The following is a 19654-nucleotide window of genomic DNA, read 5'->3' as shown; positions in this document are numbered from 1 at the left end:
TCTTCGGTGGCTGTGATCAAGAAGAACCCTTAGGTGAACAACAAGACATATTTGAAGAACTTATAGGGGAAGAAGAAGAAGAAAATGTTCCTCTGGAGCCAATGGCTGAAAACAGAAATGTTGGGAGCAGTACCTTTTCTCCCAACTCATCCATTAAAGGTGAAATTGGAAACATGCTGGAAGACTTCAAGAGTGATATGCTACAGATTCTTGCCATGCATATCAAAAGAAAACAAGAGGAAGCAGAGAGGGCTTTGGCCATTTTTTGCCCTAGATGCACCAAGAGGCATCCTAGGAATGAATGCCCATTGAACTCTATAGAGGTTCGTTCAATATGTGAAGAAAATCATTCTACAGACAAGTGCCCTTCCTTACCCAGACTTAAAGCTGTATACCAAGGGGCCGCAAGAGTCACTGAACAAATCTGTTACATAAACCAAAGGGGGTCACAAGGACCTAGACCATACCAGCAGGGGATGCAAGGGACATCTTAGGCATACTACAACTCCAACCAAGTCACATCCATACCTTCTTGGGGCCTCCCTGCTCATCCTTCCTGGTCTACACCTCCTCCTTGGTCATTCACATCTCCATATCATGCCCAACCAGCCATCCATTCATTTCAACCCTATGCTCAGCCACAACTTCAATGGAATGCATCTCATCAGGGGTGGAGGCCCCAATACATCTCTCTTACCGCTCTTCTGCCTCCACCACCTACCCAACCACAACCCCATCCACATCCATCTCAAATATACACTCCCACTCAACTACCCGTACCACCATTTCCAAACCCACATGTTGAAGTAGCTCAACCCAATTACAATGATGAGGTACAACACTTCCAAACAACTCCTCTTGAGCTCAATGATATTCACCATAGGTCAGGAAGAGTATTGCAAAAAAGAAATTATATTGATATCATTGAAGGACCACATCCAGCAGAAGAAGATTCAAAAGAGAAGATCAAAGAACTATGGGCTGCACTTGATGAAGAGAAGACATCAAAATCAGAGATCAAGAGAGCTCTCTCATGGTTACCATCAAATCCTCCATGTATTCAAGAGAAAAATGAGCAAAAATAGGAAGATATGAAGGTCATGGTAGAAGAAGACATGAAGAATGATCCAGATAAGCAAAAGGGCCAAGGACATGACAGCTATATTGAGATATCGTTCTAGGCAGTCACTAAGTTGCAGCATCACTGTCTTCCTCAACTATGCTTGATCCCTTCAAAGTCAAATCATTTGGTCTCTGAAATCTGGATAGATGTCAAAGCATACATTTCCAGCCTCCACATCATTTTGTCTATCATCCCGATGTGCACATGGATCCATTGGAAGTATTTTTATACATGAAAGTGATATTGTTTTTCAAGTAGGGTAGGGTAGAAAAAAGAAAATGAAAAATAAGAGAAAAAATAAAAATCTAAGGTGAAAACCTCCTTGCAAGCGCCTCATATTAGCTCATTGATTGAAAACCTCCATGAGGTGGTCAATGGGTTGGAAAGAAGAGAAAAGGAAAAAATAATAAGATCCTTGGGTGAAAACCTCCCTTGGAGGTGCCCAGGGTAGGAAATTAGGGTGAAAACCTCTATGAGGCGCCCTAGTTGTTGTAAAAAAAAAAAAAAAAGAGAGAAAAAAAAGAAAAATGAATTTCCAGTTGTATTCCAGGTTTGAAGGAGAACTTCAGGAAGCAGCAGCAGGTGCCAAGAAAGCTCTGAAACCAATAACAACACCTATCCTACATTCCCTCACCTTTCTCCATCATTCTTGACATTCTTTTCACCTCACTGTGCTTCTTTTCTGAAAACTGTGTTTTCTACAGGAGGCTCCTGTAGAAATTACAGAGAGCTAGAAATGGAATTTAAAAGCAGTTTGGGGAATAGGGAAGCTTCATAAAGGGTTTATGAATCCTCCTATGGTCTTGAAACCTCTCTTCCATCATTTCCAATTCTGCATTACAGCCCGAGCTCATTTTTTTTTACTGTCCAAAAACTGCAGGATGCTTTGATACAAAAATACATAGAGCATAAATTTGTTTCTTCTCTAACTTGAAAACCGTGCGTCCATTTAAAAAACAATTTCATGGGAAGTTGCATATGGATGATGGTAACATGCTCAAGTAATTTCAGCAAATTCCAGTGCACGGTTACCAAGAAATTGGCCTCCATCACCTTCAGCCATTTTTGCATTTTCTCCATATTTGTGAATCCATTTAAAATACTATTTCATGGGGAGATGCATATGGATGATGGTAACATGCCCAAGCAATTTCAGCCAACTCTAGTGCACAGTTTCCAAGAAATCGGCCTCCATCACCTTCAACCATTTTTAGTTTTTCTCGAAATCCATGCATCCATTGACCAAATTTTTTCTATGGGAGGTGCATAATGATTATGGAAACATACTCAAAAAATTTCAGGTCAATCCAGTCTACCATTTGGGAGATATGGACAAACCAAGTCATTGTCCCATTAAAATCTAGCATCAGCAGCATGAGGGTGCAAATCTGAAGGTTGAAGAAGACTCCTGCAGCTTAGATCCAACCAGAGGATACCTGCACAAGAAAAAAAGCCACAAATCAGACAACAAAAAACATACAGCAGAAGGGATACAGGCATGCAGAAATTGAGTATGAGCATGCAGAAGCAAAAGAACCAAGCAGCACTATAGCACAAGGATTCGACTTGCAGGTAAGTGTCTAACCCGTTCCTCTATCGCATCTGTATAATTCGAAACTGCATAAATGAATGGAATGGTTGGGATTAAACCAGAAAGGTGGCAAATTAACTGGCCACCCTCGTCCAGTTCGATTGCACTCATCCGGAGATCACACTGTACTTGTTTCTAGTAAACTCACGGAAAATCTAAAAAGACAGGTAGTGGCGGATGTTTTGAACTCCAGCACCAATGATGGGAAGTGATTGCGGGAAGAAATCATAAAGTCTCATGATGACATTGTAGTGGGGACCAATGGTCTGAATAATGGTAACGTACCCTTTCCGCCACCTCACCTCGTCACCGGAAACCTCTCCCATAAGCATAAGTACGCTCTCTTGAGCTTATTCACCACCTTTGTTTCCATTTTTATCGTCATGCCCTCGACTGCAGCGAGCTTCCTACCACCTCCAGAGCCTCGAAACCATCGCTCTCTGTCATTTTCAAAACTCCTCTGCTTATTGGGTTCTACAGGAACATTATCGGGTTCTACAAGAGCAGTAACAGGTCCTACAAGAGCGCCTACAACCAGTTCTACAGGAGGGCCAGTAAGCTGTTTTGGAGAGGAAAAACACAGTTTTTAGCACAATTCTTGGGCTGTAGAGGTAGGTTCTTGGCATACCTCTATTGAATACAAAAATATGATGATAGTGGTTTAGTTTTTGAGGAGAAAATAGAACTGTTGTGTGGAGGAAATTCATAAAAAAATTGTTGCTTATTGTTAAAAAACAAAAAAAAAACACAGTCTCTGTCTCTCTGTTTTTCTTCAAAAAAAAAATTCTCTATTTCCATAGTTGGTTTTCCAAGGAAGCATAAACAAAATCACAGGAGTTTTTATGAGAAGGTGAAGCAACTGATGACTTAGCAGGACAAGAAAAGGAGGAGGAAGAAACTAAGATAGAAGAGGAGGAGGATGAAGAGACAGAAAAGGAAGAAACAGAGCAAACAGAGATAAAAAAAAAAAGAAGAAGAAGAAAAAAGAAGGTGGAAGCTACAGAGCCACAAGAACCTGATCCCCAACCTAGCACACTAGATGCTTGCAAATAATCCTCAAATTGCCCCTAGATATATAAGTGATCAAGCACAGGCCATTGCACATTTTTAGGATATGGAAAGATTACTTGGGGATAACTGTATTCATGCTTGTATGAGGAGTTGGAATACCTTACCACATAGCTTGCAAAGCAAGGAATATCACTCCCCAATAGGATGAAAGAAGCATTGAGGAGAGTGCCTCTGTACAAGCACTTTATGCAGAGTTTGAAGGCAAACTAGATTGGCCTCAAATTTAGTCCCCCACTGCTGCTAGGACTGCTAGAGGGCACAAAGGAGGAAGAAGAAAGACAACAGTGGGAAGAGGTGGATAGAAAGGTTGGATTCCATGATAGGGAAGAGGATCTCACATCAGAGGCATGGGATGTCAGGGATACCATCAGGACCATCAAGGATGAGGAAATAGACTAGTTGCTTAGAGGATGAGCAACACATTCAGTAGGGGGGTGATGATGAGCCCCATAAATGGGTAATTATATGGGCTCATTTGGCCTCCTAAATTAGCTTAATCCACCATTCTCATTAGTTTATTGCATGTTTTTTATTATATTTATGTTAATAGAGTGAATTGGGTTAGTCATTATGCCATGAAATCTAATGTGTGCTTTATGTAGATTTTTGGTTAATTTTGAGACAAACTCAAAGGTTTAATGAGCATTTGGCAGCCAATATTCTAGGAAAACAAGGGAGAGGATTTGTAGGAGGGTGTCCCCTTCATTTATGACACCCTACCTCGAATCCTCCTTCAGAAAGCTCGGAGCACAAGCAGCCACATCAATGCATCAAAGGGGCAGCCAAGCAAGTGAAGAAGAATTGTTGTCTATCTCTAGTCTTGGGAGCCAAGCCTCCTTGATTTTAGGAGAGCTATTGGAGGCTCCAGTTGTATAAATAGGAGGGCTTAGGTGCTCAGTAGTTTAGCTGGTGGTTAGTGAAATTTCGCACTTTTGTTGCAGCGCTTGCTCAACTCATTTCGAGCTTACTTTTGTGAACAGTTTATGTAATGTGACTTTTATTTTGATAATGGAGATGAAATATTTTCTGAGCCAGCACTGATTTCTTTCAGAGGGCTGAAGCTCTTGGGTTAGGGCCCAACCCAAGCTTCCCAACACCTCTTGCTTTGTACTTATATGTTTTTTTGCTTCAGTTCATGAATTAATTTATGTTAGATAGATTCATTTTTCCTTAGTAGAATAGGTTGCTTTTGGTGGTTTACATAGATGTTTCCATTTCAGTTGCTGAAGTAGGTTAAATAGTGGTAAGAGAAAGATACAAAAAGGCCATCAATAGAGCTTGACCTCCTTTCCTCCTTTGGGGACCATGAATTGAGGTCAAGATCTGTTTGCTGCCATAAAAACACAATTTTTCTTTCCCCATGCAATTTCTAGTGTTATAGTTTGATTCAGAGGTTAATGTTTTGCTTCAGATCCAGTTTTCCATGCTCATTTATGTTTCTGCAATAGGTCTCTTTACATGCTTTCTTGTTCATATAACACTCTTTAGCATTTTATGTTTCTAGTTCAGAATTTAGGATAACATGAGTTAATTCTGTCTTTTGGTACAACGAGCTCTTTTCTTGCTCAGTTTTAGTATTTTCACTTGCAGCTCTCTTACAGTACATATTTGCTCATAATAAATCAATAAATCAGCCATCACCATCCCCTCTGTTACATGTTTCACAGGTCATTCATAGCCCTTCACAAATCTACCCTAATTTATGCATTTTTCTCATAAGCTCTCCTCTTGTCTCTTGAACAAATCCACCATAATTGTCTTTCCTAATCATCCTTTATGAACTTCAGACACCTTAACACCTCCCTCTAATCTTTAGTTACCCTTTCCCACCATTTTTCCACCTTTCAAACCTCTAAAAATAGCTCTCGGCATCCTCCTGTAGATCCCCTGCAGCCTCCTATAGAATTTCCTGAAAGTGACTTTTTGAAGTCCGATTGTGGAGAATGTCTCTAGAAGGTTACCGGAGGCTTCTTGGGACTCCCCCAAACCTTCATACACCTTTTCAAACCCCAAGGTCGCCTTCCATCACCACCAAATCTCTGCCACAACCACAAACAGATAAATTGCAAGCATAACAATTCCACATAAAATACACAAAAATCCAAAAAAGATGTTTTTTTCTCATTTCTTTTCAGAAGTAGCTTGAATAGATGTATTTTACCTTCTCAGTAGTCAATGGAACTTATTTCATCAGTTTTCATCTCTCTTTCTGCAAAAGTAGGGTTAGTTGGAAGAATTAGGGTTTGCTAGGGTTTGCTTTACACTCCAGTCTCCTTTCTCTTTCAGCAAGTAGAATAGCCTCTTTAGAGTTAGCTTTCTTTCATCACAGCTAAAAGCTTCTTCTAAGAATTCATAAAATTTGGCTTAATCTCCTAGCGATCTTGTGCCAGCTGACCAAGTGACAGCCTGCAGTAAAAGCTAGTACTTGTGCATACAACATCGTCACTTCCAAGTTTGTTATGAACTACTGGGTTGATAAAGTAAAGTAGGAAGCCCTAGGAGTTACAACATTCTTGTTGCAATACTGGTGCTCACCACAGACTTTGCAGGGTGTTAGAGAGCCATTATCAACATTGGTGGGGAGCAAAACTAATGAGAGAGTCAGCGAAATCGAAGGAAACACGAACTCCCTGCTGCTGAATATTCCCCATGATAGATAGATCCAAGGTGGCTGGTGCAAAGGCAAAGCAAAACGTGCCCATGAGGTCCACGGGTATCATATAGTTTTTACCCGGAAGAATTAAGCTCGCTCAGTTTGAAAAATGGAACCCCATGGTTGGAACCATCACGTACGGTTGGCCTAACAGATCGTAGCAGGTGTGGAAGATGGAGACGTCGTTGGCTCTTAGAAGTTAACAAGTGCCCGTGACGAAGGCATCCCTTGCGGCGTCATAGGCGGCTATCGGAAGGCATGTGACAGTGGTGCCGAAGTCGACTGTGAACCCTCTGCGACCTGATGTTTCATCGATGCGGAAGACGTCGAGTGGAACGGAGTCGAGGAGTGCGCCACTGACACTGATCATGTCAATCCCACATGTTGAGCGTGCTGGGCAGGCACATTTAATCGACGGGTCAGCGGGAGTTGGCATGGGCAAACGGTGCGATGAGCCGACTGAACGAAGGAAACGTGTGACGTGAAAGTCATCTTGTGAAAATGACTAAGTGTTGGGCGGTGGAAAGTTATATGTGGGGGTGGTCCCGCACATGGGTGCCCACACCATGGGCCAACACGAAGTTGGGGCGAATTGGATGAAATGGTGGGTTGGCTTGGTGAGTCAACGCCCCGAACGATGGGCAAATCACCATATAAGTAAAGCGTTGGGATGGTGGCAAAAATCATTGAAGGAAGTTTCCAAGTGTTCATGTGAGCTGGAGGGTGAGCTAACTTGGAGAAGACTGAAATTTGGCAAGGTGTAGGCGGACTCTTGGGCTGAAACAATGAGCCAGGAAAACCCAAAAAATAGAGTCGCAGGTCATTCGAAGGCGTGCGAAGGCATTAGGCCGAACAACCGTGCAAGGGCGTGTGAGGGTGTCAGGCCGAACGACCGGGCGAGGGCATCCCAGGGTGTTTGTCTGAATGACCGTGCGAGGTCGTGTGAAGGCGTTTGGGCAAGGATGTGCGAGGGTGTCGGGCCGAACGACCGAATGAGTGAACGTTCAGGTAAAGCCATTCAAAGGTGGTTGGGCGAGGGCGTCAGGCCGAACAAGCGAATGGGCGAGGGCATGTAAGGGCACCGGGCCGAACGAGCAAACGAGCAAGGGCGTGCAAGGACGCCGAGCCGAATGAGTGAACAGGTGAAGGTGTACGAGGGTGTTGGGCAGAACGAGTGAATGGGCGAGGGCATGCGAGGGTGTCGGGGTGAACGACTGAATGGGTGAGGGCGTTCGAATGAACGAGTTGAGGCCGTTCGACTGAACGAGCTGCAAGTGAACAACGAGATGAACAATGTGATGGTGAACGAGGTGCAACGGACGGAAGTATCTATTAACACCTATATTTACCTCAAGCTGAAGGGAGGCAACTTCGAGGGTAACCAAAAACCAAGCTTAGCCTTGTAGCTAGCCCTACAAGGCCGGGAGAGGGCTCTATCCTTTAGAATCTTAGTCGAAATGACTAGATCATTTAAGGATTTTAGGCTAGGTATAGTAGCACGGGGGTTTTTGATTGGATTTGTTGGTGTTTTTCTAGATCAGATGAAGCTGGGCAGTTTAGATCTCGGAAATTAGGTCAAAAATGCAGGGTGTTCTATGGGGAAAGGTAGGCATAGGCTTTAGCACTCTAGGCTTAATGGTGTGACGTGTTCAAGACCAATGAGGAGCTGAGGAGGGCATGTGACAATCATGGATCCTTCTCAAACAGTAGAAAACATGAAATATTGAATGATTTCCCAAGGTAGAGCACTGTTACAATGGATTCTACCTATCTAACTTGATAACATTCAATAAGAAGCAATGAAATGGATGATGGCATACATAAAACATGTAAACAAATGATTACAAAAGAAGAAACTGTGCTAAAACTCCATACCACAGGGATCCCATAAAAATAGCTGCAAATCCTATTAATCTCCTTGCCAAACTGCTTACAATGATTTACAATCAAGCTCTAAGCATCCAAGTGAGTCCAACCCTTACAAATGACTAAGAAAACACATGATATAGGCATCAAAACAACCCACTCTAGCCTTAGGGGTCGAATCCATGAGAAGAGGAGCTGATCTAACTGATACTAAACAAGGAACAGGAATATAGGCATTATCAACAACTTGCCTCCAAAAGTGAAAAACTGATTCATTTGACTTCAAACTAACTCCTAAAGCAATGAATCTACCCTCTACAACTTTTTAACCATCATATTTACAAGCCATGACATCATTTACAATAGTAAATCATCCACCATGAGAGAGAATCCGTGATCATAGTCAAAAACTGGAAAAATAGGCATCCTGAGCAAAATTTGCTCTACGCGCAACGCCACTGGCTCAACGCATAGCGCCACTTTCAGGTCCCTTTTGAAGGCCTTCTTGACATCCAAATTGAGCCCATGATAGCTCATTGGAAAGGTCTTCAAGTCTATTTTCTAGAACACCTAGAATTTCTGCATTTGGAGCTCATTTTTCCCCTCAAAACTTGATTTTCCCAAGACTGCTTCTGTGTGTCAAAAAAGTGGCAGAATTGTCATTTTTAGGGTGTTTTTGGACCTTTTGGTGGACCAGTTCTGCTCCAAAACTTTTGAAACTTGCTAGGGTGCATGTCCTCACTACCCTGAGTCCAAAAATGTAAGCCATTCCTCCATTGTATGCCCCTAGGAAAAGTGCAGCGCCACCTAAAATTCAAAATTTGCAGATGACAAAATTTGCCCAAAACTTACCCAAAATTTGTGTGAAGCACCACCATCATGTGCTTTGATGAGCCAAGGAGGATTCAGCCAACATCCTAAGCCTATCTTCCTCTTTCTTTCCCTTCAAGGCCCGCCTTAACCTAGCTTTCAACTTCTTTACTCTTATGTTCCAAATCCTATTGCGAGTCATGTAATGATAGGCCATGTGTCTTAGCATCTGATTGTCTCTGTTGGCCTTCTGTAGCAGCTTCTCAAGGTGTAGATTGACTCTCTCAAGCTAAGTCTCCCTATCATTTTCAATATCCTGCTCAATAGGAGTCAACATGACTTGTGCCTCTTTGCCACTTTGTCGTTTCATTTTGAGCATTTCTAGCTACATGAGGACTTGTTTGTCAGTAAATTGCTTGTTTTCTTTCTCCAAATATGTGATGACATATTTGGCCCTCTCCAAATTGTCTGCCAAAGCTTGTATTTGAGCTTCCCTTTCCTGTATGATGATGTCCTTTATTGTTTCCCTCTCCTGAGCCTCTAAGTCAATGGTCTCAATGTCATGCTGCTCAGGTTCATCATGTTCTGCCAACTCAAAGTCCCTTTCCTCCTCATCATCATCTGGCATCTTTTCCTTTCCCTTGTGCAACTATTGTACCTGTACCTGCTGTGTCGATGAAGAAGGCAAAGCCCCTTCCACATCCTGTGGAGCTAGCATTTGCCTATGGGCTGATGAAGAAGGCAAGGTCCCTTCCACATCCCGTGGAGCAAACACTTGCCTAGCAGCTGCAAACAATCTCCTTGTGCCTCTCTGATATGTCAAGTAAACTGGCACCTCAATAGTTCTTGTCTCCTTGATCTCTTTCCCATTTCCACATGACTAGAAGGCCCACCTGTTTCTTGAAACACTGATGGAGGAATCTGGGGACCCCTAAACATGTCATGAGCAATAAATGTCTCCCAAGGGATGTTGAGGAGACTGAGATGATGAAGAACAATAATTTTGATCAAGGAGTAGTGATAGATGTTGCTCATCTGCTGAGGGTATGGCTTCTTCTACACAAGGTAAGCCATTTTCTCAATGTTTCTAAACAAAAAGTATGGGAGGTTTAACATATTCACCCTTGTAAAATGCATGAGGAGCCTGATGTGGTAAGTGTACAACCTGGAAAATCTGCCCTCACAAGTGAAGTATTTGATGATGATTCTCATCAAGGGGACATACTTGTTCTCAAGAAATTTGAAAGGAAAAAGCCTCTTCACCTGATTTCTGTACTGAGGTTTAATGTAAGGCTCATAATAATGTTCATCAAGATCTTGGGCCTTATACCACTTTTCACCAACATTTGGAATCCTGGTGGCATTTGAAATGATGGATGGTGACACTGTGAAAGTTACCCCAGCAAGAGTCACTTTATTGTTTTGAAGATGAGCTACAAAGAGTCTAGTGAGCTCTGGGTGAAATTGTACTCTCTCCACTTGTTCACAAAATTCATATCATCCCTAATATATAAAACATGAAAAAGCCAATTGAAAACCCTGCAATTCCCTTAGATTTCTTGGCTCTTCTCCTGTGATCTTGCCTCCCTTATGAGGTTTTTTGTGCTGCCTGGCTCCATCTGCTGAATTGTCACTAGCTATGTTTTCCTCTTCATATTCATGATCTTCTCTATCCATGTTTACAAGATTTTTAGTTGCACACCTTTAGAAAGGGTTGAAGGGAATGAGTGGGAGTCTTTAGGATTGTAGGGATGTGTTTAGGGTAGATTTAGACAAAATATGAATTATGAGAGTGAGGGAAAGGGTTTTTAGGATGAGGGGACAGGTAATGATGTAAAGAGGGTTTTTAATTCTAGTGATGGGTAATGGGAAACAAAGCAGTTAGGGTTTTGTAGAAGAAACTAGGGTTTGATTTTAAGTGTGAAGAGAATGTCTATAACTTTCATTGTGCAAGCTAAAAATAAAGTAGAGAAGGGAAACTTACTTGTAAAAGAGGAAATAGTAGAGAATTTGGTGAATTTTGTGGTGTTATGGACGATTTGGTGGCTTACTGCCCAACGTGCAGTGCCTTCACCTAGACGCGCAGCGCCTAGTCCTATGCGCAGCGCCTTTGTAATTTTGAACTACTGAAAATATCTAGGAGTGCAGCACCCTGCACTACATGCAATGCCTTATCCCCTACGCACAATGTCGGTCTATTTTCTCCAAAAGTGCAGCGCCTTACTCCCTACGCACAACGCCTATTTTCTTCTGCCCAAACTCACTTGAATTTCACCTTTTGCTCTTACCTTTGGACTTCTTTGCTTGCAAGATGAGCATAATGACTTAGAAAATGGAATGTGAGGGTTTATATATGAGTACAAATTTGATTTTTCACTTTAGAAAAACCCACTTTCAAATGTTCCTTGTCTTTTTCAAAACTCTGTTTTTTTAATGCCTTTTCTCATTTTGTCTTTACAGGTGGATCAATGCTCATGCTGACTTGATTTTTGTTATAGACATTTTTGTGCCTTACAGCATTGAGCATGAAATGTCCATAATCTAAGGGATCCAAAGTCCCTAAACATGTTGTTCCTACCCCTAGAGGAACAAGGCTAACAAACCACAGAAATTCACAGAAGTTCTCCACCAGAAACTGCTCAAAAACAAGTCAATTCAGGATCATGTCAATGGCTCCACTGGCTGTCTGCGCTGAATGTCAAAGCCAACATTGGCTACCTGCGCTGAATGTCAAAGCCAACACTAGCTACCTGCGCTGAGCGAGAGTGGACATGTGGCAAGCTCATTTCTCAAGGTGTCAAAACCCAAGAAGCTTCCAAAATGACACTTGCCTCAGGGAATTCGACTGGTGATGAGTAAGAGGTTCCAAATCTCCAAGTGGAAGCAAGAACCTCCAAGTGGAATCAAGAACTGACAGAGGGAGAGGACACTAGTCAGATCTCAAGCTGACTCATCCTCTCTCCAAACATCTATATATGGATCTCTCCTCCATGAGATCTAGAGGCTGGAATTTTGTTATTGCAAAGAATTGTTGTTGGTTTGAGATTGGAATCATTGGGTGCTTAATGCTTTGAAGGGAGGTGAAGATAGGAATTCCATTTTGCTGGGAAGGAGATGCTGGATTGGAGCCCTCTGGGTTGTATCTCTTCCTGAACCTTGTTATTCATCAATAAAGCTATCTTGGTTTCTCCTATATACTGATGTATCTTTGATGTATGATTGCATTAGTATGTTTAGTTTACTTCTAATCCTGAACTAGTTATGATTATGAATCTATGTCTTTGTGTAGTGTTCTTCTCTCGTAATCTTGCAGAGACCTGTTGAAGCTGGGCGAGCGAGAAGACAAGTAGCTGTGAACTCCCAAAGAGAAGAAAAACTGGATCGAGGGACAAACGGAAGACACCGGTTAGTCCATCCATCTCTCTTCATTCTTAATTCATAAAGGAAGAATACTAGAATAGCTGTCTCTGTTTGTTGCTAAGGCACTGTCACACCTTAGGTGTATAGGATCGTCCTGCATAGGCATTTTTCCCCACAACAAATTGGTGACTCCACTGAATACTTTCAGTTGGAGACACTCCAAGGCGTGCTGCACATAGGATCTGTTGGCAACATGAAGAGATGCGCTACCGGCCATCCTACCGATAGTATACAGAATGGACCTGAGAGACCTGTCAGTAATCTCACGGATAACGACCTTGCCGTCTCTGCTCGGCTGAGATCCTTCCCTGCAATACTGGCGGACATAATCTCTCGCGGAGTCATTCCCTCGGGCCGAACCTTACAAAGAAATGGGGGCACCCCGCCTTGACAACCCAGTCAAGAAGTAAATGTCTACTATGGTCAAGGGGATGGATTTGCCCCTAATCTGAAATACTTGGTTGATAGGATCCCAAGCATCAAGCATATACTGCAGTAAGGAGATCTGCGCTCTCATACTAGAGATACGAAAGAACTTCAGCAGGCCACAGTTCCGCAGCGCGTTCACCGTGACAGGATCATGGAGGGCAATCATATCCTCTTCTTCATGTTCTCGTTCTCGCCATGTAAGGGTCATTTTGCTCAAAGGTCCCTGCAAAGCAGACAAGAGAAGGAGTAAGATCCTGGATTTGATGAGAAACTGGCGAAATTTTCATCAAAAACTGTGCAACAAAACCAGTTTTTTGTGCCCAACGCAGCTAGCCAGTGTTCCACCTGCGTTGAAGGTCAAACTGCCTTAAGGCAGCTTGACATTCAACGCAGGTTTCGAGTGAACCAGCTGCGCTGATGGCAGAGTGCCCTAACAAAACCCCAGGGGCTCAGGGAAGTAGGAAAACGGGCACAGAATGGAAAAAGGAAACCATGAAAAGAAAGAGCTAGGGTTTAGCTCCTACCTGGTCCAGACGGTGCCGAAAATCGTCCGCAGAATCTTCCGGAATCAGCTGATGAAAATCAAGGGGGAAGAGGCACCTCCAAAGCTCCAACAAACCAAGTTCAAATGAAATGGTAAAATGAGAGGTAAAAACACTTTTTAATTGATTTTTACGTAGTTCAAAGAAAAATATTAGGGTTTTATCTCATTTTCAAACAAATGTTATTCATTTCTAACTAGTTTGATGCAGCAATTGAGAATACAGTACTATCTTTGAAAAGGGCAAAGTTAGTTATGGTAAAAAAATAAAAAATTGACCATATAATCGAGCAGTTTTAGCACACAGTTCATGCTCGTTAAAAAATAAATGCAAGATCCGAGCAGTTTTAGTGCATAGTTCATGCTCGTTAAAAAATAAACATAAGATCGAGCAAATGTTTCAATCCGCGTTTAAGCTCGTTAAAAAATGAACTACCCGGTAAATAACCACTGCGAATGTAAATTATCAGCCATTAAAGCCTTGGTCGTGTTTGCACCATCACCTCCATTTGATTGTTTACCCATTTTGAGGAACAACTGCGAAGAGTGATTTCACCTGGCCATCCTTGTGACACTGCCGTGATTGGAAAATTCCAACCTGTACCTGGAATCAGCTGCTAACCCTGTTTATCACTCGTTCCTCAAAAGACGAGTCTTCTTTAAGCTCTTTTCAACTGACTCGTAAAATATGAAAAGATTGCCGAGTTTTGGCCTTCCAGCTCGTTAAAGCGACAGGAAGTGCTATCCCTCCTCTAGATTTTAATCTTTTTGGACCTGAGGGGTTATTGCACAAAATGATCGAGCGCTTGTTTTGTTCGGCTCGTTAAAACTATCGAAAACTCATCCCTTCTGTATTGTTTTATACTTTTTCAGACTTAAGGGATTAGATGACAAAAAAGGAACTTTGGAGTTATCTTTACGTACCTTTTCAGACTCTCTAAAAATGAAAAGGGACCGAGTTGTCTTTGTCGTTAGACTCGTTAAAATCATTAAATAGCGACAAACTTGTCTTTAGACGAGAACGAGTTTCACTATCGCTAGGCTCGTTAAAACATAGCGATGGGCTTGCCCGAAGGGCAGGTTATAGAACAAGCATATGTTATCCTCCTCAAGCTTGACAAAAATAAAGAGGTACTGGTCAGCAATGACTGGGGAAAAATTGGGAGAAACTAAAGAAAACTTTGATGGTAGCAAGTCGCTCTTGAACATGACACTTTTCCTCCGTACCACAATCGGGTTGGGTTGTTTCATTCACCGGTCACATCACCATGGTCTCGCCATACCATCCATATTTGGGGTAATGCTACCGATCCATCGCATCAGTGTCGCCATATGTTCAAGAGAAGTCGTTCAGAAAAAGTCAACCGTGTCCCATCCACTGCCATACATTATCCTTCATCCTTTCATGACCACCACCCCGAATCATATGTCACAGATCGTTTTCACCTCCATCAAGATGATTAGCTCCGTTCCGTGTCACTGATGTGGGATTCATTAAGGCCCTCCTTTGACGGATCGCTTCTTGTCGACATCAGCTCATTATCCAAGAAGTTGATCTAGGAACAACCCCTTCAGTACTTTGAAGCTTGCATCCTCAATGGCAAGTTTCTCACTTCCGGCGACAGGTACACATCAATGACCTTCGACCGAAAGATTTTGTGTGGTGTTCGACGCCAAGTCCTTCATTCACACCACGTGAATTGTACTGCAGTACCTTGAGGGTCATTATCATTATCGGTGATTCCTCTCGCGCTTTTTAATGGTTTACCTCATTGACCGGTAATCAAGCGATGTCTTTCCATGTTCGACTTCAGAACATTTCTCACATGGATCGACTTGTACTTAGAGTGAAGATCGAACGAGTTTGAAGACCCCGGATCTAGTGTCATCCATCCGGGCTGCGATATATATTCAGGAAAAATAAAGACATTGACATGTACATCATTGCAGCAGATAATCATCCTACTCAAAGGATGATAATTTCATCAAAATTATCAGTCTACCATCAGACGATTGTCTGTTCTATGTACAAAAAAATGAATTTATAAAGCTGAGCATGGGAATGCCCGCCTCAGCTAGATCATGAAAACAGTATGAAAAATAATGTGTTGTATTGTATCTTATTACAGGTCTCCTCCCAGCATTGGATGAACTTCGGACCCTCCTGGATAAAGCATTTCACCCGATAAACGGCCTCATACTTTAGGGGTCAACTGTTATAGACATTTTTGTGCCTTACAGCATTGAGCATGAAATGTCCATAATCTAAGGGATCCAAAGTCCCTAAACATGTTGTTCCTACCCCTAGAGGAACAAGGCTAACTAACCACAACAATTCACAGAAGTTCTCCACCAGAAACTGCTCAAAAACAAGTCAATTCAGGATCATGTCAATGGCTCCACTGGCTGTCTGTGCTGAATGTCAAAGCCAACACTAGCTACCTGCGCTGAATGTCAAAGCCAACACTGGCTACTTGCGCTGAGCGAGAGTGGACATGTGGCAAGCTCATTTCTCAAGGTGTCAAAACCCAGGAAGCTTCCAAAATGACACTTGCCTCAGGGAATTCGACTGGTGATGAGTAAGAGGTTCCAAATCTCCAAGTGGAAGCAAGAACCTCCAAGTGGAATCAAGAACTGACAGAGGGAGAGGACACTAGTCAGATCTCAAGCTGACTCATCCTCTCTCCAAACATCTATATATGGATCTCTCCTCCATGAGATCTAGAGGCTGGAATTTTGTTATTGCAAAGAATTGCTGTTGGTTTGAGATTGGAATCATTGGGTGCTTAATGCTTTGAAGGGAGGTGAAGATAGGAATTCCATTTTGCTGGGAAGGAGATGCTGGATTGGAGCCCTCTGGGTTGTATCTCTTCCTGAACCTTGTTATTCATCAATAAAGCTATCTTGGTTTCTCCTATATACTGATGTATCTTTGATGTATGATTGCATTAGTATGTTTAGTTTACTTCTAATCCTGAACTAGTTATGATTATGAATCTATGTCTTTGTGTAGTGTTCTTCTCTCGTAATCTTGCAGAGACCTGTTGAAGCTGGGCGAGCGAGAAGACAAGTAGCTGTGAACTCCCAAAGAGAAGAAAAACTGGATTGAGGGACAAACGGAAGACACCGGTTAGTCCATCCATCTCTCTTCATTCTTAATTCATAAAGGAAGAATACTAGAATAGCTGTCTCTGTTTGTTGCTAAGGCACTATCACACCTTAGGTGGATAGGATCGTCCTGCATAGGCATTTTTCCCCACAACAATTTTTGCAATGCTTTTTTTGTTAGGTAGTAGGAACAGATACTTAGGAGTAGCTGGGAACCATTATTACATATAGAAACTTAAAATTACATAAGAAATATAAACAAATTCAAAATACTCTGTTTTCACCTCAAAAACATGTTTTTGAGGTGAAAATTACATTAGGTTACAAAAATAATGTTTTCAGTAGGTTATGACTTCCAAGCCATCATATTTGATTTATTGATCATCCTCATACCCTTGCTGACCTTTATTCACATTTGAAAATCAGTTTCTTGACCTTGGTAATGAAACCCTAGACCTAATGAAATGAACTGTAGAAGAACCATGACTGAAAACAATATGATGGAGGATCAGCAAGTACAGTCTATGAGGGAGGAGCTGAAGAGAAAACAACCATTGGTGGATACATATATCATGACCTAATGGAGTGATGAAAAATTTATAGTATGGGACTCCTACTATGAAAATGCAAAAGAGCAGATTTTGATCCCTGATGGAAGTATGAAAAGACTGACACTAACATTGGCTCCAATGGGGATGGTAGCTCCTTGGAGGTGCCAAGAACACCATAGACCTAGTAGCCTTATCCATTGGGAAATATGGTCAACAAATTTGAAGACTAAAACTGACTCAATGCAAACTGAGACTGACTCATGACTCCAAACTTTAATTATAAACCAAATCAAAAAAACCAAACTTTGCACAGATCATTCAAGCTTTATAGCCTTCACTTCAGGCCCCAAGCTTCAATGATTGTGTACTTGAAATCTTGCAAGGAAAATGAAAATGGTATATACAATGAAAGTGACATAATTTCAGAGAACCACCTCAAAAGTAGTAGTGCTTCAGGAGCCTACCATTCACTGGCCCTCCTAGACAATCCTGACCATCCATCTCCTTGAGCAGAAAAGCATTCTGTCCTCTGTATGCTGAAATATTATATGGCCCTTTCCATAGATTATCGAACTTACCATGCTTTCCTTTGTCCTCATTTCGTGCATCCCACCGCAACACTACATCCTCTAGCTGAAATTTTTCCGCTTTGGTTTTGCAGTCATAGATCTTCTTTATCTTTTCTTGCAACCGGAAAGTGTTTTGAGAAACTTCTTCCCTTGTTTGCTGAAGGTGGATCATTTGATTAATCCTTCGCTGAATATCATCCTCTTCACTGCCAACTTCCTGTAGTAATCTCATGACCGGGACTGCAAGTGACGTAGGAAATACTGTATCAGTGCCATAAACCAATTCCTATGGATTTCTTGGTGCTCACTCTGTCGGCCCACAACGCATTAACGAGCTTCTGATGCCAATTATTCTTATTTGCCTCCAACATTTTCTTGATTATATTCACCAAGGACTTATTTGATGACTCTGCTAATCCGTTTCCCTGTGGGTAATATGTTGTTGAATGGCCCAGTGTAATATTGTACTTATTGCGGAAATCCACCATCCTTTTGGACTTAAATGCCACTGCATTATCTGTTATGATCTTGTGAGGGCAACCAAAATGAGACAAGATATTAGATTCTAAAAATTCAATAATTACCATATCCGTAGCATGCCTTGTTAGAATGGCCTCAATCCACTTGGTGAAGTAATCAGTAGCTGTCAAGATCCATCGATGTTGTGTTGATGATTTAGGATGGATTTCCCCTATGAAATCAAGTCCCCACTGCTGAAAGGGTGCATTTACTTCAATTGGTTTCAAAGGAAGAGGAAGCAACTTCCTTTTTCCTTGAAAAACTTGGCACTCATGGCAGCTCATCACTGTTTTATACAAATCTGAAAATAAAGTCGGCCAATAGTATCCTGCTCTCAACACTTTGTTAGCTGTTGTTTTCCAAAACAAATGACCACCACAATCACCTTTATGAAAATCATGCATCACCTGCTGAGCTTCGTCTTCAACCAAACAGTTAAGTAGAACACCTCCCGGATCTTTCCAATAAAGAGCATTATTTAGAATGCAGAATTTTGTAGATTTGAGTTTTAGTGATCTACCTTTGCTTCTAGACATTCCTGGAGGTGGTGAAAGATGTTGAAGAACATAAACTATGTCTGAATACCATGGTGATTGAAGAAACATTTCTGAAACTGGAATGAGCGAGCCATCATCCTCATCTTCCGACATTGCTGCAATAAGATTTATGTCCAGAGCATGCAGATTTGATTCTGCCATCAGTTTTGCTAAGCCTTGTCCCTTGATCAGCTTTGTGGGTTTAATCTCCAAATCATATTCCAACATTGCTGCTATCCACTTACCTCTTCTTCCCTCCGGATCAGTTTGCATCAGAACATCCTTTACTGCTACATTAGGAACATATGCTATGGTATGTGAATGCAGAATGTACACTCTAAAATCCTTCAATGCTTTTATGAGAGCCAATGCTTGTTTTTCAATGATATTATATTGCAAGGCAGCATCTCGAATAGTCATACTGAAAAAAGCAATGGGTTGTTCAATTTGATCTCTCTTTTGCATCAATACCGCAGCCATGGTATGCTCGGATGCAAATGAAAATATAATGAAATCTTGAGTGTAATCAAAACTAATTAAGACTGGAGTTGTGGTCAAATCAAACTTTACCAAATTGAATGACTTCATGGCATCCTCGGTCCATTTTATAGTGTTGTCCTTTTTCAACATATTAGTCATTTCTCATAAATGTTCCGCCAAATTGGGTATAAATCTATGTAAGAAATTCATCTTACCATTGAAAGCCTGGATCTCTTTTTTGTTGCGCGGAAAATATATATGTTGAATTGCCTCCACCCTTGAAGGATCAATGCAGATACCGTCTTTAGAAATGATATGACCAAGGAGCTTGCCCTCGTCCATGGCAAAAAGACTTTTCTTCGGGTTGAGAGAAATCCTGAACTTTCT

General features: G+C 41.7%; 1 pseudogene; it reads right to left on the bottom strand.

Annotated features, from left to right (window-relative positions):
- Positions 1 to 6352: 6352 nt before the first annotated feature.
- LOC149207927 (protein ASPARTIC PROTEASE IN GUARD CELL 2-like) overlaps positions 6353 to 19654 on the bottom strand; it is a 54582-nt pseudogene continuing 41280 nt past the window's right edge.

Source organism: Pinus tabuliformis, chromosome 1_2, assembly GCF_031772625.1.
Source record: "Pinus tabuliformis cultivar Carrire ecotype Pingquan chromosome 1_2, CPIR1, whole genome shotgun sequence".
In the NCBI taxonomy this organism is placed as follows: Eukaryota; Viridiplantae; Streptophyta; class Pinopsida; order Pinales; family Pinaceae; genus Pinus; species Pinus tabuliformis.
The sequence above is the reverse complement of the archived record's forward strand: the minus strand, read 5'-3'. Positions and strand labels throughout refer to the sequence as shown.